Here is a 14,880-nt window from a genome sequence, read left to right on the forward strand (position 1 = left end):
TATTCAGGAGTACAGTGTATAGTACTATAATATTCAGGGACACCGTGTATAGTACTATTATATACAAGAGCACAGTCTACAGTACTATTATATTCAGGAGTACAGTGTATAGTACTATAATATTCAGGAGTACCGTGTATAGTACTATTATATTCAGGGGCGCAGTGTATGGTAGTATATTCATGGGCACACTATATAGTACTATTATATACATGGTGCAGTGTATGGTAGTATATTCAGGGGCACAGTGTATAGTACTGTTATATTCTGGGGCGCAGTGTATAGTACCATTATATTCAGGGACAGAGTGTATAGTACTATTATATTCAGGGGCACAGTGTATGATACTATTATATTTAGAAGCATAGAGCATGGAATCATGAGAATTTTATATTAGTTTAGAAGTGCGGAAATGTTGAAAAGGTGAGGAGCTGAAGAAATCTGAGCTGCAAACGGCAGAAATGGGCCGTGCCCGGGAGAAGTCATCATAGAGGTCTGGACCGAATGGAGAAGAAAACAGAAAAAGTACGAAAAAGAATCTGAGATCTCACCTGTGAGTCACTCAATGTAAATGTTTAATCTCCCTGTGACTGATCAGTACTGTAGTCACTGTATGATCTGCAGTGAGGTGACGGATGGTAGCATTCTTTTTTGTTAAATAGCAACTCCCAGCATAATCTAACCATTGTTCAGGCTATACTGGCAACTGTCATTTTATGTCATACAAATTTATACAGCAGGGGTTAAACTGAATTTGCAAATGATCTTTGTACTGAACTGTATTTGATCTGGTGCTGTATATATGTACTGAGCTTTGTTTCGGTGCTGTATATATGTACTGAGCTTGGGTCTGGAGTTATATATATGTACTGAGCTTGGTTCTGGAGTTATATATATGTACTGATCTTGGTTCTGGTGCTGTATACATGTACTAAACTTGGTTCTGGAATTATATAATGTACTGAGGTTGGTTATGGCACTGTATTTATGTACTGAGCTTTGTTCTGGTGCTGCATATATGTACTGAGCTTGGTTGTGGCACTGTATTTATGTACTAAGCTTTGTTCTGGTGCTGTATATATGTACTGAGATTGGTTCTTGGTCTGTATATTTGTACTGAGCTTGGTTCAGGGGGTGTATATATTTACCTTCTCTTAAGGTAAAAGTAGATGTTAAAATCTACTTTTACTTTAAGAGACGGTAAATATATACAGTAAAAACTAAACCTAAAAAACCCAGGAGCAATCTCAGTTTTTTCGAATTCACCCATTATATGGTACTTGAAATGGTGCCAATAAAAACTACAACTCCTCCCGCAAAAAAATAATCCTTCACACACCACTCCATTGACGTAAAAATGAAAAAGTTATAAAGCTCCTGACCACTTTAGTGTCTCAAAGTATTCTGCTTTTTCTCTTCTGTATGGCTCGTTCTGCTTTTACAGCAAATTCAAAACCGTGCCAGATCTGTATCCGCCTAAACTCTAGTAGCTGACATGCATTTTCCAGGTCCTGCACTGATCAGAATAGGAAGGGGTTGCCATCAAATGTATCTTTCTGTACCATTGGTACAGAAATATGGTTGCGAGCTGCAGACTGGCATCACTGTCATGGGTTATGTACCTCTGATCTAGTTGGAGCACTTCCTAATGATGAGATTTGTCGTCCTCTTCCCTATTAACCTCCTTGATCACTTATATTACATTTGTTTTATCGCAAGTCTTAGGGCACATGGCATTGCTGTGTGCAAGGACCCTGCAAAGTGGCACATGAAGTCACCATGGGTCTATATTATGAACCCATAGGCACTCCTCATGCCACAATATAGTGCCTACATGCAAAACTGTATTTTCTCATATAAGAACTTCCAAGGTACTTTTAGACTATGGTTACATAATGTATCTGAATTTCATAGTGCCGTTCATACTTCCGGTCACATTTGATTTGAGGTTCTCTAATTGGCATTATTCCTCCCTTATTTTTCTAGGTCACATGGAAGGTGGTTGTAATCTAGTTTCGATATTACATATATTTTTGTGTATTTAGGGGAGCATATACCATACTCTGGTTAAGAACTAATAATTGTAGTTTCAGTCTAAAGCAAAATTTCACTAGCAGTCATATTCGTACCGGTTTCTCTCTCTTAGAATAAATATTCCACAATTCTAAAAAAGTTGGAAAGCTAAGTAGGAAATAAAACTCAATTTAAACGTTCTAATGTATTTAGAATAATAATGGCGCGCGCAGACTATTCTTTTCAAGGCTGAGCACTGGGACTAGAATATGATTTGCCCGAAGGCAAACAGATTGTATAAAGTTTTGTGCCTGGCATCCCACCCACACTGTGCACATGAATTCCCTCGTGCAGCTGCAGGCCTTCTGATGATGAAGCTTCCAGCCCTGCATAGTAAGGCGATCTCACGGCTCCAGTCTTGTAATGTTATACAGATGATTTGCTGGGTGTATTAATGTTTATGGATTTGTTCCAGTCTATACACAAATGTCCTAACCCTTAGTGTTGCAGTATATTTTATTCAAATCTTTTTTTTTTTTCTTTTAATAAACTTTATTTGCCAGTTTAAAAGGATTGATCTACCAGTTTTAGAGAACTTGATTGAAATAAATACATTGTCACTATGGAATGTATTAAAGGGAACTTGTCACCAATTTTGAGTTCTCAAAACTGCTGACAGGGCAATATAGGGGAGGGCATTTTAAACTGCTTCATTCCCCCGGCGTGCCAATTGCATGTGCCACTGAGGCGGGACTTGATATGCAAGTGCTCCTGCACTGCACGCTGCAAGCCCTGCCCCTCAGCTCAGAGTAATGGCTCAAGTGGTCACCTCATTGGCCGCTACAGTAGTCACTCAGATCAGACAGTACATTTGCGACTGCCGCATCGGGGAAATCAAACGTCAGTTTATTGGTCATGAAACTTGCATGACCGAGAAAAGTGGAACGTTTAAAATTTCCTTCCCCTCCTCTATATCACCCTGTCAGCAGATTTGAGGCTTCAAAACTTAGCTTCACAAAGTCAAGGATAAGGTGCAGAGTTCTGGGTATACATAACCCACCCTGGATGCACTGTGGGTAAACCATGAGGTCCAGTCATAATGGCATTGTTTGACCAACATAGATCCTGCACTATGCAAAGTAGGTTGATTTGTTCATATCCATATTTGTTACTATAGCGCTGGCGAGACGGGAACTGTTAGTTCCTGCCTCGCTATTCGACGCTTTAACAATGACGCAGTCAGCACGATGACGTCATCACGCCAACTGCGCTGTTACGCCGGATGACGCTGCCTGGTATCTGACCCGTACTGTGTCGCTGAAGGACGGAACGGGGACAGGTGAAAATTGTTTTAAATTTTTTTTTTCTGTGGGTAGCGTTGGGGGCAATATCTACACTGGGCAATATCTACAGGGGCATTGTGACTAGTGCTATCTACAGGGGGCATTGTGACAGGCGCTATCTACAGAGGGCATCGTGACTGGCGCCATCTTTTGGGGGCATTGTTAGTGTGTGTAATGTTTTACTGTACATTGTCACAATTTACTTAATGGGGACAGAGCATGGTGCTATTATATTCAGGGGCGTAGTGTGTGATACTATTATAGTCAGAGGCATAGAGTGGCACCATGAGAATTTTATCTTCGTTTATACATGCGGAAATGTTGGAAAGTTGAGGAGCCAAAGACATCTGAGTGGCAAACGCTGCAGAAATGGGCTGTGGCTGAAAGAAGTCATCATAGAGGTCTGGACCGGATGGAGAAGAAAAGAGAAAAAGAATCAAACAATCTGAGGTGTCACTTGTGAGTCACTCAATGTAAATGTTTATACTTCCTGTGATTGATCAGTACTGTAATAACTGTATGATCTGCAACGAGATGACGGATGGTAACAACCCTCAGCATATCCTAACCATTGTTCAGGCTATACTGGGAGCTGTCGTTTTCTGTTGTACCAACTTATATGGCAGGAGTTAAACTGAATTTGAAAATGATCTCTATACTGAGCTGTATTTGTGCTGTTGCTGTATATATGTACTGAGCTTGGTTCTGTTGCTGTATATATGTACTGAGCTTGGTTCTGGGACTGTATATTTATGTCATGAGCTTGGTTCTTCGGCTGTTTGTTGTTAAATCTACTTTTACCTTAAGACAAGGTAAATATATACATACAGTAAAAACGAAACACAAAAAACCATGGAGGAATCAGTTTTTTTACAATTCTCCCATTAGATGGTACTTTAAATGATGCCAATAAAAACTACGGCTCCTCCCGCAAAATAATCCTTCACACACCACTCCATTGACGTAATTTTTTTAAAAAAAAGGTATGGCTCTAGGAAAGAGGTGAGTGAAAATAAAAAAAAAATGGCTTGGACTTTAAAGGGTTAAACAACAGAGAGAGGTTCTTTATATTTACGCACAGCAGATTTTTTTTTACGGAAAACCACTAACAATTTAAAGCTCCTGACCTGAGGTTTTCACACGCATGAGGCTGGGTTCACACAACCATGTTACGTCCATAATGTACGGAACGTATTTCGGCCGGAAGACCCGGACCGAAGACAGTGCAGGGAGCCGGGCTCCTAGCATCATAGTGATGTACGACGCTAGGAGTCCCTGCCTCTGCGTGGAACTACTGTCCCGTACTGTAATCATGATTACAGTACGGGACAGTTGTCCTGCAGCGAGGCAGGGACTCCTAGCGTCGTAAAAAAGCACCGACGGAACCCCTCAGCAGAAACCACGCTGATGTGAACAGGCCCACATTAAAAAAAACATTGTTTTCTGTTTGCATCATCATTGACTTCAATGCTGATGGATCCGTTGCTAATGGGATTCCCTACACTGCGGTATTGGTTCAGTCGAAACGACAGAACCCTTTGCACAACGGGGACAAACAGAAACCATTAGCAACGGATCTGTCACCACTTCACACTTGCCTTTCCGTTGAGGGGTTCCCCTGACTGAAAGCACAGACGGAACCCCTCAGCGGAAACCACGCTGATGTGAACAGGCCCACATTAAAAAAAAAAAAGTATACTTACTTCTTGAATCAATTTCCCAACATCAATGTCCATTCGGTGGTACACCTCTGCTGTCGTCATTTCTGTTCCTGAAATGTTAAAAAAAAAATAAAAAAGAGATGACATACATGAACAACTTCATAACAAAATAAAAAAATTAAAAATAAAAAAATCTAAAAAAAAAATGCACAGCTCCATACATGTATAGCATGTATGGAACATAGGAGCAATTGCACTTACTTGTATTCGATTTGGATGCAGGACTTCGGTTTTCTGTATCCCTGAGTTCTGTCCACGATGTTTTTCAGGCTCCACGAGCAGACAGGGAATGACAGCCCCTTGCTGGGCTGGACTAGCAGCAGGAGACGACTCCTGCAAGAAACTCCTCCAAAACACTCTCGGCAATATACTCGTCAGAAAACACCTCACTAGTTCGAGGTGTTTTTTGACGTGTCCCCATTGCTTTCAATGCGGTTTTGGACGCGGAAACCGCATCAAGAAGGGTCATGTCCCTTCTTTTTTGCCGCGAGGCGTTTTTTTTACTCGCGGTAAAAAAACGCCTCCGTCTCCCATTGAAATCAATGGGAGTCATTTTGGGTCGTTTTTGGCGCGTTTTCCGACGCGTTTTCCGCATCAAAAAACGTGTCAAAAAACTCAGTGTGAACAGGGCCTTAATGTCTCAAAGTATTCTGCTTTTTCTCTTCTTTTTACAGCGAATTCAAAACCGTGCCAGATCTGTGGCCGCCTAAACTGAAATCTGCAAATACAGGTCCTTTTTAATGAATTAGAATATCATCAAAAAGTTAATTTATTTCAGTAATTCAATTCAAAAAGTGAAACTCATATATTCTATAGATTCATTACACACAGAGTGATCTATTTCCAGAAATATTTTCTTTTAATGTTGAAGATTATAGCTAAGGGTATGTTCACACGCTGAGTCAAAAACGTCTCGAAATACAGAGCTGTTTTCAAGGGAAAACAGCTCCTGATTTTTCATAAATTTTTTAAGCCACTTGCGATTTTTGCTGCATTTTTCGCTGAGTATTTTACAGCCGTTTTCTGAACTGTTTTCTATAGAGCCTATGAAAAATGGCTCCAAAAATGTCCCAAGTAGTGTCCTGCACTTCTTTTTTGCGGCCATTTTTTTTACGCGGCCATTTTTAAAAAGACGGCCCATCGGAACAGAATGACATTTTTCCCATTGAAATCAATTGGCAGATGTTTGGAGGTGTTCTGCTTTAGTTTTTTCGGGCGTTTACGGCCCGAAAAACGGACAAAAATAGGCTGTGTGAACATACCCTAACAGTTAATGAAAACCCAAAATTTAGTCTCTCAGAAAATTAGAATAATATATAAGCCCAATTTCAAAAATTATTTTTAAAACCGAAATGTAGGCCTACTGAAAAGTATGTTCAGTATATGCACTGAATACTTGGTCGGGGCTCCGACACTGCATGAATTACTGCATCACTGCGGCGTGGCATGGAGGCGATCAGCCTGTGACACTGCTGAGGTGTTATGGAAGCCCAGGTTGCTTTGATAGTGGCCTTCAGCTCGTCTGCATTGTTGGGTCTGGTGTCTCATCTTCCTCTTGACAATACCCCATAGATTCTCTATGGGGTTTAGGTCAGGCGAGTTTGCCGGCCAATCTAGCACAGTGATACTGTGGTTATTAAACCAGGTATTGGTACTTTTGGCAGTGTGGGCAGGTGCCAAGTCCTGCTGGAAAATGAAATCAGCATCTCTATAAGGGCATGACCACACATGGCGGAATTCCTCCGCAACTGTCCGCATCAATGCCGCACCTAATCCGGGTTGCGGATTACGGCTGCGGATCTGCACAAAATGTGCAGAAAATTGATGCGGACTAGCTGCTGCGGACTGCGGGAAAAGTGCTTCCCTTCTCCCTATCAGTGCAGGATAGAGAGAAGGGACAGCACTTTCCCTAGTGAAAGTAAAAGAAATTCATACTTACCGCCCGTTGTCTTTATGACGCGTCCCTCCTTCGGCATCCAGCCCGACCTCCCTGGATGACGCGCCAGTCCATGTGACCGCTGCAGCCTGTGCTTGGCCTGTGATTGGCTGCAGCCGTCACTTACACTGAAACGTCATCCTGGGAGGCCGGACTGGAGACAGAAACAGGGAGTTCTCGGTAAGTACGAACTTCATTTTTTTTTACAGATACATGTATATTGGGATCGGTAGTCACTGTCCCGGGTGCAGAAACAGTTACTGCCGATCGCTTAACTCTTTCAGCACCCTGGACAGTGACTATTTACTGACGTCTCCTAGCAACGCTCCCGTCATTACGGGAGCCCCATTGACTTCCTCAGTCTGGCTGTAGACCTAGAAATACATAGGTCCAGCCAGAATGAAGAAATGTCAAGTAAAAAAAGCAAGACGCATCCGCAGCACACATGACATGTGCATGACAGCTGCGGACTTCATTGCGGAACTTTGAATCTCCATTGAAGTCAATGGAGAAATTCCGCCATGAGTCCGCCACTGCTCCGCAACAGACAGAGCATGCTGCGGACACCAAATTCCGCTCCGCAGCCTATGCTCCGCAGCGGAATTGTACGCATCGTGTAAACGAACACTGCTAAATTAAAGTGAAAGTCAATGTAGAAACGGCTCCGCTGCGGATTAACGCTGCGGAGTGTCCGCAGCGGAATTTAAGTGCAATTCCGCCATGTGTGAACCCGCCCTTAAGCTTTTCCAGCAGAGGGAAGCATGAAGTGCTCTAAAATTTCCTAGTAGACGGCTGCGTTGTCTCTGGACTTGATATAACACAGTGGACCAACACCAGCAGATGACATGGCTCCCGAAACCATCACCGACTGGGGGAACTTCACACTGGACCGCAAGCAGCTTGGATTGACGCCTATCCACTCTTCCTCCAGACTCTGTGACCTTGATTTCCAAATGAAATGCAAAATTTACTTTCATGTGAAAACAGGACTTTGGACGACTGAGCAAGAGACCAGTCCTTTTTCGCCTTAGCCCAGGTAAGACGCTTCTGACGTTGTCTCTGGGTTATGAGTGGCTTGACACAAGGAATGCGACAGTTGTAGGCCATGTCCTGGATACATCTGTGTGTGGTGGCTTTTAAAGCCGCAGTCCACTCCTTGTGAATCGCCCCCAGATTCTTGAATGGCCTTTTCTTGACAATCCTCTCAAGGCTGCGGTTATCCCTGTTGCTTGTGCACCATTTTCTACCACCGTTTTTCCTTCCTCTTAACTTTCCATTAATATGCTTGGATACAGCACTCTGTGAACAGCCAGCTTCCTTAGCAATGTCCTTTTGTGGCTTACCATCCTTGTGGAGAGTGTCAATGACTGTCTTCTGGACAACTGTCAAGTCCGCAGTCTTCCCCATGATTGTGTAGCCTACTGAACCAGACTGTTGGACCATTTAAAGGCTTAGGAAACCTTTGCAGGTGTTTTGTGTGTATTAGCTGATTAGAGTGTGACACCATGAGTCTACAATCTTCAACTTTTACCCAATATTAAAATTTTCGGAGAAACTCAATTTTGTGTTTTCATTAACTGTTAGCCATAAACTTCAACATTAAAAGAAAAAAAATGCTGGAAATGGATCACTCTGTGTGTAATTAATCTATATAATATGAGTTTCACTTTTTAAATTGAATTACTGAAATAAATTAACTTTTTGATGATATTATAATTAATTGAGAAGGATCTGTATATAGTACAGAGTCTTCAGAGTTCGGGGGTCCCACACTTGTGAAATGCCCGGGGCCCATGGTACCCTTAATCCGCCCCTGTGAGTGCACACTTTTATTTAGTGTGAATTTTTAACATTCGACTTGGTAATTAAAGAATGACTATATAGGATATTGTATATGAAGCACACACAGACTTTAGAATGAATAGCTATGAATAATAATCAATGTCCCTGTCCTTGAAGACTTTGCTGACGTTTCACCAGCATTATTTTTCTGGGACAACTCCACAACCCGAAGATCAGAGTTTTAGATAAAATACAATTTCAATCAATATTTAAATGACAAGTCTTCTTGCAAAAACCTGCAATTGTGATAGCTGAAAGCCTGTGGCAAGATGCTGATTATAAAAATAGTAATGTTCTCAATTGCTGAATTTGATTGACCTGAGAGTCACAACTTTCTGCGAAAGACGCTTTGCCTAAGGACAATAGACCCCTAACTGTTCACTTTTTTTAATGTGGTTTAATAAAGTTTTTAAAGCTGTCCCCTTATTGATCCTCAAATAAAATTAAGAATTGATCTAAAAAACCAAGACAAGAGTTTATTTATTTTTAAAGAAGTACAATGGCAATTTTTTTTTTTGCTAACTTACTAGCAATATTCTAGAGGTGTCCTTTGGTCCCAGCTTCGTTGCATCCATACATTTTGAACCGTTTCATTATGGGCAGCTGTATCATGTGATGTCAGTCTGACCACCAAAATAGACCATGCTCTCATGTGTAGACAGGTCATTTGGATGACTTCCTGTGAACTACAGTATTACAAACATCACCAATCCCTCCTGGCAGCTCTGAGACCCTTCCCCACCCAGCTCCACCCTCCTCGTTCATCTGTATGTCCCCTATGAATACTTTGCTGCCAAAGAGATCCTTTCAACCCCATCTAGGGGAGTAAGAGTGCAGTGATATAATAGGTGACTCCATACAATAATTAGCGACAGTGTTATAAAACTCCCCTCACTCACACTGTCTATACTATCTGTGTATGCTGTGTGCAGAGAGTCTAGTATATTTCTATTAGATACTGCTTCTCACTGTATGCTGCTTGTAAGGGCTGACATGGAGAAATCTGTCACTAGCAGGAGACAGGCTGAAGCTGCATCACATAGGAATACACTAAGACTCTGCAATGTGAGTACAGAAGTCCTATCACTTAGATAGAACTCAGAGCAGAGCAAGTGCAGTGTGATGAGACTCTGCCCTCTTTCCCTCTGTAAAGCCAGAAGCATCATGGGGAATGTAGGCTACATTAGGAGAACCATATCAGTGCTGAAAAAGGAACCAAGTTGGCAGAAATCCCACAAATGGCACATCAACTAAAACAGGTATACACAAGGCATAGACAAGGGCCTCTACATTATTCTTTGATAATAGCCTTTGCTGCACTACATAGGCAAAAAAAACAACTTTGCTGGAGTGCTACTTTAAGGATTCTGGCTTAGGCCAATTTGACATGTGGCTAAAAATCTGCAATGTAAACCACTGCAATGCATGAGAATGGGTATTGTGTGTATTTTCAGACAGGAATATAAACATTTTATCATGGGTTTGGGACCGTATCCGCATCTAAATTTCCAGCCGAAGATGCTGTCCTAAGAAATCTTTATTTTTTGGTACATATTTATTAGCATTTAATTAATAATGTATTTTTTTTTTTAGTGGAATGCAAAAAGAATTCAACGTTTTTTTTTGCAATCTCTCTATTACATGTTAAATTTAATGTATTGGTTGTACTATTATTTTTGCAATATAGTTTTATTTTAAATCTAAGTTTATTTCATAAATGTCAGATAGATGCGGGTCCCACCTCTGGAAAAATAAATAAAAAAAGAGTAAAAAAAAAAAAAAAAGTAAAGGTATATACATACTTTCAGAAATTTTGTTTCATGTTGTATATTTCTTCCTGTATGGTTCAATTGTCACAGTTGGCGGGTTATAGAATAAACAGTCTACCTACATGCTCCGCAAAAGACTGCTCGGCATACGGATACCTATAGACTAAGGTTATTTGGTATGTTTTATGTTAAACAATTCTATAAGTGAATAACTAACTGTGGCCGACCCAGAGTCAACCCACAATTAAAAGTTAATATGTTTCCATTCTCTTATTGTTTCATGCAGAATACATGGCCTGTAATGTACAAGTTATTTTATTTAGTCAGTCTTTCAAACAAGGACAGAAAGAAGAAAAAAAATAAAAATGGGGTCGCCTTCCTATACTGGTACATGCAAACACCGCCATCCCTGGAAATGAGAATACAAGACCTGTTACCACCCTTCCCATCATCTGTTGGAGAAATGGGTGGCATGGCTCAGGGGGATCAGCATTAGCCCCTGGTTGAGACACTATGACAGACACTCAATAAATTAGGAGATGTTCTTTTAATTCTTGATCTTCGTCATGTTTTGAAATGTATTAGGAAACCGTAAGAAAAAAAAGGATGCAAAAACAAACAGCTATTCAATGTCGTGACTCACAGAGTAGTTTAGAGACTGAGAAAGAACTGTGAAAAAAAATATACTCCACTACTTTAATCTACTGGGATATTCAGTTAAGAAAATGCAGCATGCGCAGTGGTTTCCACAGAAATCACATTAAAGAGGCTCTGTCACCAGATTTTGCAACCCCTATCTCCTATTGCAGCAGATCGGCGCTGCAATGTAGATAAGAGTAACGTTTTTTTTTTTTTTAAAACGAGCATTTTTGGCCAAGTTATGACCATTTTTATATTTATGTAAATGAGGCTTTCTAAAGTACAACTGGGCGTGTTTAAAGTTAAAGTACAACTGGGCGTGTATTATGTGTGTTACATCTGGCCGTTTTTACTTCTTTTACTAGCTGGGTGTTGTGTATAGAAGTGTATGATGCTGACGAATCAGCATCATCCACTTCTTTTCACAACGCCCAGCTTCTGGCAGTGCAGACACACAGCGTGTTCTCGAGAGATCACGCTGTGACGTCACTCACTTCCTGCCCCAGGTCCTGCATCGTGTCGGACCAGCGAGGACACATCGGCACCAGAGGCTACATTTGTTTCTGCAGCAGCATTGGCGTTTGCAGGTAAGTCGATGTAGCTACTTACCTGCAAACGCTGATGCTGCTGCTGCTGCAGAATCAACTGTAGCCTCTGGTGCCGATGTGTCCTCGCTCGTCCGACACGACGCAGGACCTGGGGCAGGAAGTGAGTGACGTCACAGCGTGATTTCTCGAGAACACGCTGTGTCTGTGCACTGCCAGAAGCTGGGCGTTGTGAAGAGAAGTGGATGATACTTCTATACACAACGCCCAGCTAGTAAAAGAAGTAAACACGCCCAGATGTAACACACATAATACACGCCCAGATGTACACATATAATACACGCCCAGTTGTACTTTAACTTTAAACACGCCCAGTTGTACTTTAGAAAGCCTCATTTACATAAATATAAAAATGGTCATAACTTGGCCAAAAATGCTTGTTTTAAAAAAACAAAAAACTTTACTCTTATCTACATTGCAGCGCCGATCTGCTGCAATAGGAGATAGGGGTTGCAAAATCTGGTGAAAGAGCCTCTTTAAGCTTCCTCTGTATTTTCTTTGAAGTAGTATTCTCAGGGGCGTAACTAAAGGCTCCAGGTCCCCGATGCAAAAAATCCTTCTTGCCCCTCCCCCAACTCCTCTTAATGGCCGATGGCCCACAGCTTTCAGCTGCTTCGCAATAGCCCCAATACATTTGTTTTGTCCTGCCCACAAAAAAATTATATGTATATTTATATATATTTTGAAGATAGCATATAAGACTATGTCCCCTATAGCTCCACCACTGGATAGGATTAGATACATCAGTCAGCATCACACATGATAGGATTAGATACAGCAGTTTTGCAGTGAACATTACTTAAAATAGGATTAGATACAGCAGTCCAGCAGACAGTATCACACACGGTAAGATTAGATACAGCAGTCCAGCAGACAGTATCACACACAGTAAGATTAGATACAGCAGTCAAGCAGACAGTATAACACATGATAGGATTAGTGTGAAAGTGATTAAAATAATGTTTAAATTAATCCATTTTGAGCAGTGGCCATCTTGTCTGGAGTCTTCATCTTGGTTGTTTTGTAGTGAATAAGAAAGTCATTACTCCTTTAGGACAAGTATATTAACATACCTCCCAACTTTTGAATTCGGAAAAGAGGGACATTTTTAAGACACGCCCCTAACCACGACCAATATCCCGCATCAACACATCAAATCACGGCCAGATCCTTCTTCAAAATAACAAGATCATATTCTCACTACGGATCTCTAGACTTACAAAAAATAAACTATGGATATCACAAATATTATGGATCAGGTTATATCGCCTTTATGTTACTTTTCCTAACTTGTGTATAACATTTGCTCATCACGGCAGCAGCTGCGGGACAAACCAAAAGGCTGAGAACAATGAAAGTCAAGAGGGAGACCCTGTGGTTGATGACTTTTCAATTGACAGGTAGCAGAGTTACATGATGGGGATTTTTTTTTCCAGTTGTGTAACTCTGCTACCGGTCAATGGAAAAATCATCCACCAGAGCCCCCTTGTAGATCGCTCCACACACAGCCCCTTGTACATAGCGCCACACACAGCCCCCCTGTAGATAGCGCCACACACAGAACCCCTGTAGATAGCGCCACACACAGCCCCCTGTAGATAGCTCCACACACAGACCCCGTGTATATAGCGCCACACACAGAACCCCTGTAGATAGCGCCACACACAGCCCCCTGTAGATAGCTCCACACACAGCCCCCCTGTAGATAGCTCCACACACAGCCCACCTTTAGATAGTGCCACACACAGCCCCCTGTAAATAGCTCCACACACAGCACCCTGTAGATAGCTCCACACACAGCCCCCCTGTACATAGCGCCACACACAGCCCCCCTGTACATAGTGCCACACACAGCCCCCCAGTAAATAGCAGCACACACAGCCCCCTGTAGATAGCTCCACACACAGCCCCCCTGTAGATAGATCCACACACAGCCCCCCTGTAGATAGCTCCACACACAGCCCCCTGTAGATAGCGCCACACACAGCCCCCCTGTAGATAGCTCCACACACAGCCCCGATGTAGATAGCGCCACACACAGCCCCCTGTAGATAGCTCCACACACAGCCCACCGTAGATAACTCCACACACTGCTGCCCGTAGATAGCGCCACACACAGCCCCCTGTAGATAGCTCCACAAACAGCCCCCTGTCGATAGCTCCACACAGAGCCCCCCTGTAAATAGCGCCACCCACAGCCCCCCTGTAGATAGCGCCACACACAGTCCCCTGTAGATAGCTCTACACACAGCCCCCCTGTGGAAAGCACCACACACAGCCCCCCTGTAGATAGCTCCACACACAGCCTACCTTTAGATAGCACCATACACAGACCCCCTGTAGATAGCTCCACATACAGCCCCCCTGTAAATAGCGCCACATACAGCCCCCTGTAGAGAACTCCACACAGCCCCCTGTAGATAGCGCCACACACAGCCCCCTTGTAGATAGCTCCACACACAGCCCCCCTGTAGATAGCACCACACACAGACCCCGTATATAACTCTACACACTGCCACCCGTAGATAGCGCCACACACAGCACCCTGTAGATAGCGCCACACACAGCCCCCTGTAGATAGCGCCACACACAGCCCCCCTGTAGATAGCTCTCCACACAGCCCTCCTGTAGATATCGCCACACATAGCCCCCTGTAGATATCGCCACACACAGACCCCCTGTAGATAGCTCCACATACAACCCCCCTGTAGATAGCGCCACATACAGCCCCCTGTAGAGAACTCCACACACAGCCCCCTGTAGATAGCACCACCCACAGCCCCCCTGTAGATAGCGCCACACACAGTCCCCTTTAGATAGCTCCACACACAGCCCCCCTGTAGATAGCGCCACACACAGTCCCCTTTAGATATCTCTACACACAGCCCCCGTAGATAACTCCACACACTGCCGCCCGTAGATAGCGCCACACACAGCCCCCTGTAGATAGCGCCACACACAGCCCCCCTGTAGATAGCGCCACACACAGCCCCCCTGTAGATAGCGCCACAC

The sequence above is a fragment of the Rhinoderma darwinii genome, chromosome 6 (assembly GCF_050947455.1).
Source record: "Rhinoderma darwinii isolate aRhiDar2 chromosome 6, aRhiDar2.hap1, whole genome shotgun sequence".
In the NCBI taxonomy this organism is placed as follows: Eukaryota; Metazoa; Chordata; class Amphibia; order Anura; family Rhinodermatidae; genus Rhinoderma; species Rhinoderma darwinii.